The 8,063-nt window shown below is 31.6% G+C and overlaps 1 pseudogene; it reads left to right on the top strand.

Moving 5' to 3' along the window:
• The first annotated feature begins 5,868 nt into the window (after positions 1 to 5,868).
• On the top strand, positions 5,869 to 7,490 carry LOC143590082 (pentatricopeptide repeat-containing protein At4g31070, mitochondrial-like; annotated as a pseudogene).
• The last annotated feature ends 573 nt before the right edge of the window (positions 7,491 to 8,063 follow it).

Below are 8,063 nucleotides of genomic sequence, written 5' to 3'. Positions count from 1 at the left end.
ATCAATAAGCGTGGTGGCACCGTTGAACGCAATATTAATATCTTATTTTGATATCTAATATTTATAAAGATAAAACTTTACTTTTGGAGCTAATTACCAAAATAAACAAGTTGATCTAAATTTTATTAAAATAGGCATGCCTAGCTTAGCTTACATCTCTTCAATCATTGAGTTTTTAGCCAATAAACAAGCGACACTTCAACGAATCCGACTAAGACGGCTAAACCTTAGCCACCATTTTATGGACACAGAATTTTGTGAAAGTAAACGGGGCCCATCTTTAGCATATAAAAAATCTACACGTGTCAAAGACAGCTAAGCTTAGTCTATATCTTTGGATATTTTGCCGGCATCCTTGACTCTTAGCCGCATTCGAGATACGTGTCTATTCACTTAGCCCGCTCCATATATTCCTTCTTAGTCGGCTTCAACTCGGCTTGTAGGCTAAAACTTCACTTAGCCGTCTTCTTTTTTGTCTTTTAGCCGTCTAATTTTAGCTGCCAAAATTTAAAATATTTACCAAACTAATTAAATAATTAGCCGGCTTTCTTGTTTTTCTCTCTTAGTCATTTTCATTTAGCCGCCATATTAAATAATTTAACTACCAAATTAAATATTTAGTCGACTCACATTTTGTTTCTCTCTTAGCCGTCTTGATTTTCTCGTCAAAGTTAAATATTTTTACTTACCTAATAAAACATTTAGCTCGCTTTCATTCTCTTTTTACTACTAGGATATAGCCCGTGTATTACATGGTGGTTAAACAATTCAACTTTGTTATTAACTCTGTCAATATTAACAGTATTAGTTGATATCCTAATATTAATAGTATTAGTAGAATGACATGTGAAAGAATTGTTTTAATTTGATTATATATGTAGATAGATAAATTAGCCGTCAAAACTAAATACTTTTATCTATGCAGCTAAATTTTCAGTCGGCTTCTATCTTTTTCTTTCTCAGCCGACATGTTTTAGTCACGGTATTATATGTGTTTACTTATCGGGTTTATTTTTTTTACTTAACATTTTTATAAAGTTTATAAAATCATCTCCACCCTATCTTGTTAAACATATAAAATCATCTTCACCCTACCAAAGATTTTAACTTTTTGCTACGCTTAATCTATTTTTTCATTCAAAAAAAAGGTTTATTAACCGATAAAGTTGAATTATGTTATCAATAAAGTTGTTTTTATGTATGAACTCGGTTTATTTTTATTAAAATCATTTTATGTATGTAGATACTAACAAAAAAGTAATAAACAAAAATGTTCATTAATTATGAAAATTAAGAAACATGTATTAACAAAACATACTAAATAACGATTACAATCTACTCGATGGTAGGCCCACAACGTCAAATGTAAATTTTTTCTATCATAAAACTCTGATATTTATAGATTTTCTCCAAAAAATCTCTTTCAAAATTAAGCGGTTTTTCAAAACATAACTGTTTCATTTAGAGTGAAGATGGTTGTATAATTTTATAAGAATGGTCGGTGAAAAATTAAATTTAGGTAGGTAATGTATTTAGTTCTGATGGTTAAAAGATGCCGGCTGGGATGAAAAAAATTGACATGATTGACACTGCTGGTAAGTGAAATAGTCGAACATTGCTGCTACCTTATATAACAGTTTTCTTATATTATATGTTGTTTTTCAGGAACTAAATCCAAAGGTGCAGCTCTGTTACATGAAGAAGGAGCTAGGGAAGTGTATGCATGTTGCACTCATGGTGTATTCAGGTGATGATTGATTATATTTTGTGACATTTTTGTTAAGTAAACAATATTTATGAGTGTTTATTATTACAGCCCCCCCTGCAATTGAGAGGTTGTCAAGTGGTATTTTCCAAGAAGTGATTGTTACAAACACAATTCCGTTAGAGGAACAACATTATTTCCCACAGTTGACTGTTCTCTCGGTTGCAAATCTGTTGGGTGAGACGATATGGCGTGTTCATGATGATAGTTCTGTAAGCAGGATCTTTACATGAGTTTTGAGAAAACATAGACAAACAACATTGTAGAGTGGGGTTCATTTTTCTTATTTAAAATAAGACCATTTCCATTATAAACGGAATGTGATGGCCAGTTTGGCTGCATATTTGTTGGAAATACTTGTTCTTATAAAAGGAAACGTTTGTGCAGAATGTTATGACATGCGTTTTGCTTATTATTATTTTTTTATGATCATCTTATATCAGAAAAAGAACATGACTTTAACTGATAATCTTAATGTAGTAATGTTAAAAAAGTTATAATAATTCTACCTTATCAATAATCTTATCTTATTATCTTATTCTTTTAAAGATAATAAGTGCAACTTATCTTAACATCTAGTATTTTTGTGTTTCTTTCTTAACCAATGCATTTTGGTGTTTATTAAATCTACATATTGGAGGCTTGGAGCTATCTTTTCAATATTATTTTTAAATGGCAAGCTCATACTTTGTAAATACACGTGACTTGAACCATTATCACTTGGTGTGACTCTGTTTTCATAAAATATTATTATCACAGTCCGCCATCGATCTTGAGAGGTTATCAAGTGGTATTTTTCAAGAACTGATTGTTACAAACACAATCCCATTAAAAGAACAACATTATTTCTCATAGTTAACTGTTCTTTCGAATGTCAAATTTGTCGGGTGAGACCATGTGGCACGTTCATGATGATAGTAGCATTTTTACATGAGCTTTGAGAAAACATAGACAAACAAAATTGTAGGTGGGATTCATTTTTTCTTATTTAAATTAAGACGTTTCCATGTTACACTCTTTGATCCTCATCTTACTTTAATTCTTATGAAAGAAAACGTGTGGTTGCATTTTTGATGGAAATACTTATTCTTAATAAAGGAAACGTTCTTGCATAATGTGATAGGAATACATTTTTGCTTAATATTTTGATCCTGATAAGAAAACGAATTCAACTAACAATCTTAAAACTAGTAATGCTAAAAGGTGCCTTTCAAAAAAAAAAAGTAATGCTAAAAAGTTGTAATAGTTCTACCTTATCATTGGTATGCTTAAATCTACAAGCATGGTGGCAATCATGAGCCGTTTGTAGCAAGATTAAATTCTTATTTTAAATTTATTTTTAAACAATACATTTTGGTATTTCTTAAACGTGACAATTATGAGTTTATGACCTAGTTCATCACTGGTTGGGTTGATTTAGGTTTCAAAATGTTGCATGTTCATTCAACTGCTATATTATACGTCAATTTGGTTGGATTAATTTAAAAATGGGTGAACAATCCAAGTAATCATTTTTTTACGTATTTAGTTTCAATACCATTGGGGTTAGGTATTTTTCATATTCAATGATACTGTTACTAACCGGTACCAAACCAACAAAATCGATATGGTATTTGCTTTATAGTTTCACTTGTTTTCGGTATACTAACGGTCTTATCTACAACTTAAAAAGGGTGTAAATAAACATTCAACATCCATGACCAGTGTTTGTAGCCATCATCTAGCTGTGTCACCTCCACCATCTAACGGTTGTCATTGCCACCGACGCACATTCTTCCATGCTTGGTTATAAGCCCTTGACATGACTAGTAAATGTGATATTGGTTGTTTTGCAAGAAATTTTTGTCACATTAAAATATTTGAAATTATCTCACGTCTTTTTGTCTTCGATTCAAATCTCATAATTTTTTTTTCCAGATTTTTTACATGCATTATTTCACTTGTTGTTTTGGTGTTTTATAATCTAAATTTTACATTAAATACATATCTCATCAATTTTAAAAAGAAAAGAATATATATTGAAATTTGGTACAAAGATAAATAAACGAAAAAAATTGTACTCCCTCCGTCCCATTTTAAGTGTCCTAATTTGATTTTTCAAGTCTTTCTTGTTTAACTTTGATCGACAATATTTTTGTTTGTGTTATATAATACTTGATGTAAAATATATGAATGGATTGGGTTTTAAATGTATTTTACATTGATATAATTTTCATCAAGTATTATATAACACAAACAAAAATATTGTCGGTCAAAGTTAAACAAGAAAGACTTGAAAAATCAAATTAGGACACTTAAAATGAGACGGAGGGAGTAATTTATTTTCTTTACAAAAATTTGTTACAAAGATGATATGTATTGGACTTCATTTTGAAAAATTATTTTCGTGGTTAGGTAAATTGGTTTTTAAAAAATAAAACACCCACGTCTAAAGGATAACACTTTGTGTGTATGAGTGTATCTAATCTCAAGCCATGGAGGCGTCACTCCTCGTCAACCGGGTTAACGTCCCATGAGGGCATAAAAAGACGGGGTCCATCTCCATTTCAACCAATCATATCTATCTATAACATATATAAACGAAGACATAAAAATCCTACGTGTCGTGATGTAGTCGCTCCCATTTTTTTTGGAGTCACCAGATTTGCTTGATTTTTAAATAGAGGCTTCTCATGCATTTGACCCAAATTCATGGGTATAGGTCTTACCAAACCCAGATATTCCTTAAACGGGTTATAACATCTCATTAAATTAAAAATTATTCTCAACAAATTATTGATGTAAAAATCTTATAAAATAGGATATAATAAAAATTAATATCTTATTTATTTTAAAAAAGATATATATATTATTTAAATTGAAAAACTAATTTGATAGTAAAAAAAAATAAACGGGTTTTGGGTCTCATCAAACCATAAGTATATTATTAACTTTCATAAATATTATTTCTAATTAAAAAACCAATTTTATAACAAAAAAAATAAACGGGTCTAGGGTCTCATCAAAACCATATAGCTTTTAAACCGGGTTATAACATCTCATTTATTTGTGAAACAATTATCATCAAACCATAAGTATATTATTAACTTTCATACAATAAAAAAAATATAAATTCTAAAAATAAATAAATATTAGAACGAGTAATATAAAACAACCCCGTAGTACGAAAACATAAAAATCCTACGTGTCGCAATGTGGTCGCTCCCCTTTTTTTGGAGTCACCAGTTTTGCTTGATTTTTAAATGGAGGCTTCTCATGCATTTGACCCGAATTCATGGGTATGGGTCTTACCAAACCCAAATATCTTTAAACGGGTTATAACATCTCATTAAATTAAAACTTATTCTCATCAAATTATTAATGTAAAAATCCTTTTAAATAGGATATAATAAAAATTAATATCTTATTTATTTTAATATATATATATATGTATGTATTATTTAAATTAAAAAACCAATTTGATACTTAAACAAATAAACGGGTCTTGTGTCTTATCAAACCATAAGTATATTATTAACTTTCATGAATATTATTTATAATTAAAAAACCAATTTTATAGTAAAAAAAAACGGGTTTTGGGTCTCATCAAAACCATATAGCTTTTAAACCAGGTTATAACATCTCATTTATTTGTGAAACAATTTATCATCAAACCATAAGTACACTATTAACTTTCATACAATAAAAAAATATAAATTCAAAAAATAAATAAATATTAGAACAAACAATATAAAACAACCCCATAAACTAGTATTTTAATATATTAGTTAAAAAATATATTAGTTAATGAACTTTCATTAATAACAGTTGTTTTTTCAAGTTAGTTACTTAATACTCATTCGCCTACGTAATTACTACGGACAATACTTTTCGTTAACCGACATCAATTCACGGTCTAATTGAGTTAATAGTGAAATAATTGCGAGAATTAACATGGAAATGACACGTCACAGAACATATGTAGGGTCATTATCACAAAGTCATAAATACATATTCTTCATCAATCCCATGTAAACTTTCAGCTAGATTCTCCATTCACCCATAAAAAGTTAAAAACATATTCGCATGCCCTTTGGTCTTAAAATTTGCACACAAGGTGTTCGATGAAATGCCTCAAGAGATTGCATTTATACCGAAATGGGCATTGAGTGGAATCAATATTAACGATGTTTAAACAAATGTATGAATGCATGTTTGTAGCGAAACCGAACCGGAGTTGATTGCTAGCAGTATTCTTTATCGGTGCGGGTGTATAAAGATAAGGAAAACAATTCATGCACTTGTGGATTTGTACTGGAGATCCAGGGAGTGGTTCGATAAAATGGTGGATTAAAATGAGGTTTCTTGGATTTCCATGATTGCCGGACACGTTGAAAACCATGATATTTCGATGGCACTTGATTGTTTTAGACAAATGCAGTTAGCAGGTGATAAGACTAATAGAGTGACACTGATTTCTGTTTTACCAGCATGTGTCGAGTGTGATTTAGACGTACACATACGGTTGTTATCATTTCTAGTTCACCTATATTCACAACATATATATTGATTCATTACCTAGTATTTGAAACCATAACACAAAAAGATGTTGTGGTTTGGAGTTCTGTTATCGCAGGCTGCTCTACGCATTAACAAAGTGCTGAAAAGTCAATATCACTCTTTAACCGAATGCGAAAATATGGAGTTAACCCAACTGGTTTTGTGGTAAAATAAGGTTTTAATTCTGAGTTGAACATTACGAACTTTCTTGTCAACATGGACTCAAAATGCGGCTGTTTTAGAAACTCATATCGCATGTTTCAAGAAATGAATACATACACCAGATTGTGTTTCTTGGAGTGCGGTTATTAGCGCGTGTAAGTCCAAGATTAATGTGAACAAGCTTTACAATTCTATAACGAAATGAAAACTGAAGGGATAGAATTTGATTCAATCACAGCGCTTGCTGTTTTATCTGTGTGCAACCACGCAGGGCTTGTTGAACATGGGCATCAAGTGTTTTCTGAAATTGTTAAAGATGCAAGTTTCTCGGTTAACCTGGAACACTAGGCTTGTTATATTGATCTTCTTGGATAGGGCCGGCCCAAGGATTTGAATATCTTGGCCAAGCCAAAATAAAAAGGCCCGTCGGTCCTATATTTGGTCAACGGTGGTGGCGCCTGGTGGTCAATGGTGGTTCCACCTGGTGGTCTGATGTTCGGTGGTTGCCTGATGCCCTGATGGTTCGACTCTGAAGGTTGAGATATAATCAGCCGTTACTTTTTTTCTTTTTATTCTTGTTTCATTTTAAATTTTAGTTTAAGCTCAACAATTTATGCTTGATTCAATGAATTATGGATAAAAAATTTTTGGGCCCAATAATTATAAGATTTACTAGATCCAATCATTTCTATAAGGTTTATATTTTTAATTATATATTTATTAATGTATAAAAAAATTTTGGCCGCAAAACAAAGGACCTCGGCCAAGGGTGCAGCTAATGACGTATGAGGTATTGAGGAAAATGCCTCGGCCACGTGTTGCCCGCCCCCAAGGCCGACCCTTTTATTGGACGAGCGGGGAAGATTGAGTTAGCTAATGAGGTATTGAGGAAAATGCCTATGAAGTCAAGTGCAAAAATATGAGTTCTTTGGTGTCCGCGTGCAAGATTCATGGAAGATTAGATGCTGCTGAAAGTTTGTTAAATTGGTTTATAGAATCAGAACTTGCTACTGCTGCCAACTAGTTGTTGAGAGTTGAAAGTTAAGTCGGATTTGTTATTTAACTAATGACTCCCTCACAAGATCAAAAGGTCGGCATTGACTCTTTTGTTATAGTTGACCAGAAAGTCAATAATAGTCAATGGTTGGAGGTTGATCAACTAGTGAAATGGAATAGTAATTTAGGCTGCAGAGAGCCCATCCTAAATCCAAGTGAGAATAGTAATTGAGGTGTAAAAAAGTGTTTAGAAGTTGAGCAAAGCAAGTGGTCAAGTTGAGCGTGCGAACGAGGAGGTTAAGCGTCATGAAACAGAAATTGCGGAAATGGAGGTTTCAAAGTTAAGCGCACCCAAATCGGCGAAGTCGTGTTTAGAAGTTTCTTATAGTTTCTACTTTCTAGGCTAGTAAACTTTAACAAAAACGAACACGAACGCGGTTTTCTTCATGTTCGTTCGTTAGAAATTGAATTAAGCGTGTGTTGGTTCATAACGGTTCTTAAAGTTGTAACAACTCAATCGGTTCATAAATAAATTATTCATCTCCTATATGTTTGTGTGTGTGTATTTAAATGTGTTAAATATTTATGTATCTATAAGGGT

The sequence above is a fragment of the Bidens hawaiensis genome, unplaced genomic scaffold (genome assembly GCF_021521415.1).
Source record: "Bidens hawaiensis isolate Kalapana, Puna unplaced genomic scaffold, B.hawaiensis_p1.1 tig00038154_1, whole genome shotgun sequence".
Classification (NCBI taxonomy): domain Eukaryota; kingdom Viridiplantae; phylum Streptophyta; class Magnoliopsida; order Asterales; family Asteraceae; genus Bidens; species Bidens hawaiensis.
Note: the sequence above shows the minus strand (reverse complement) of the source record. Positions and strands in the feature narration are given on the sequence as shown.